Source organism: Pyxicephalus adspersus, chromosome 6, assembly GCF_032062135.1.
Source record: "Pyxicephalus adspersus chromosome 6, UCB_Pads_2.0, whole genome shotgun sequence".
In the NCBI taxonomy this organism is placed as follows: domain Eukaryota; kingdom Metazoa; phylum Chordata; class Amphibia; order Anura; family Pyxicephalidae; genus Pyxicephalus; species Pyxicephalus adspersus.
Window position 1 is genome coordinate 28,867,020 of NC_092863.1, and position 2,000 is coordinate 28,869,019.

The following is a 2,000-nucleotide window of genomic DNA, read 5'->3' on the forward strand; positions in this document are numbered from 1 at the left end:
TGGTCTTACTGATGTTATTTACCAAAGTAGCTTGATGTACTCTTTTGTACTGTATGTATTTTTACTACCTTGTCAATAAAAATTATAGTTAAAAAAAAATATTTTGTTTGGAGAAATATTAATAGTGTGGCAAATCTTTAGCAATAGAGAGGAAATTTTGACTAGCTCTGCCTCACCCTCCTCTTGTCCATTTTCCTTTTTCACAAGGATGTGTACAAGGAGAACTATGAGCCTTTGGATGCACATCTGTATCAAGCAGCTCTAAATTCGGTACTAACTGTCTATATTACAGGAAAAGCAGAGTATGGAACATGACTTGACAGTACAGTACAACCAAAAGTATTGTCCTTAGGCATCACTGACCATCAGTGGATTAGTAGATTTCATTTCTGTTCCTGGTGAAATAAATTACTTGTCTGGAGAATACATTTCCCACACTGAATATAGTGTTCCTAGGAAGGAGATAAAGCTTTTCGTATGGTTACAAACATGGTGATTAAATGAGCACCGGATAATACAATACAGAGCTAAATAATTACCGGGTTCTATTTACCATAAAAGCACTTATCAACAGCAGACTTTTTCAGGTCATGAAGGAACTGTGTAATGTAACACATAGCAGACAATTAGATATAATCAGACTCTTTGTGAATGTTTCTGACTTTTTCTAATTCTTTGTACAAATTGTAGCCCTGGAAACCTGCCCCTGTCTTCGATGTCTAATTTGTTCTGAAAAGTGTTATATTCAGGTCCACAATAATGATCAGACCTATGTAACATTAATCTACATCAAACCATTAGGAATCATTAAAATGCCCAGGTGTTTTGTTTGCCCAATATGTGTCAAAGCATATTACTTCTTCAGTTTAAAAAAAGACACTTGTTGACCAGTTTGAGTAATTTATGCAACATTTCTCGCTGTTGCTATTTGCGGCTCTTCGTTGCAGGCAGCTAGCATACATGATATGTCTAATGTAATTTGACTCATTTTTACCACTACATCAAGTATTGTCATAGCAAATAACACATAGCAAAAATGCTACTCAAAATGTCAGGGAAATCTATTTGACATTTACACCAGCTGTTTTGAAAAATAAACAAGTTTTCCTTTTTCTCTAGCAAGCTTTTTTGCTGTCAAGAATGTCAAAGAGAGTGTATTGGTTGCTGGATGTTAGTTAAAATAGTCTTTATGTCAGCTATGAACAACTCAGCAAGAAACCGTATTTAATAACATTAATTTGGATGTAGTTGTGTGTTCTATGACAGTTTTCAGGTCTCCTTTCCTAATATAATCTGAATGAACAAGAAGCATGAAGAATAAAAGAAATGTTTGTGTGCACAGATGATTTGCTGTTTGGGTGTGAAGTCTAGCCAAGTCTGTAAAGGTACCATTATGGCTCCAAAAAATGCCAATAATTGTAAAAGTAGATTCAGTTTTCAGGGTGTTTAAATATCATTGTTAATTCAGCATCTAATAAAATGGTCTGCACTGCCACGTCTCTCTCTGTATTATGGAGAATACAGATATCCTGCAGAAAAGATTTTGTTCTTGTGCATTCACAAAATAATTGGGGTTCATTTAATAAAGATTATTAGAAGCTGGATAAAGAATACTAAATCACATAGAAGTAGACGTAAAAATAAACAACATTTTTAACTTGCACACAAGTGGGTTATTGAAATTAATAAAAAATCAAGAGATTAAAGAAACAGAAAAATGCAATGAAAAATACTAAAAATCATCATGGATACATCATAAAATGGTCCATGAGTGGAAAAGATACAAGCACAATACTTAACATGGAGTTAAATGTTTTTTGCCATGTAAGGCAAATTTGTGTAGACATAAACCACTTCTTTAGGTGAATACGAAAGATAAAGAAGAACATTTAACCAGTCATGGTAAAATGCCTGAAGGAGCAAACTGAACATTGCTATCACCTATAGGATTTTTAAATGTGTATATATATAAATATATTTATATATATTATATAATATAT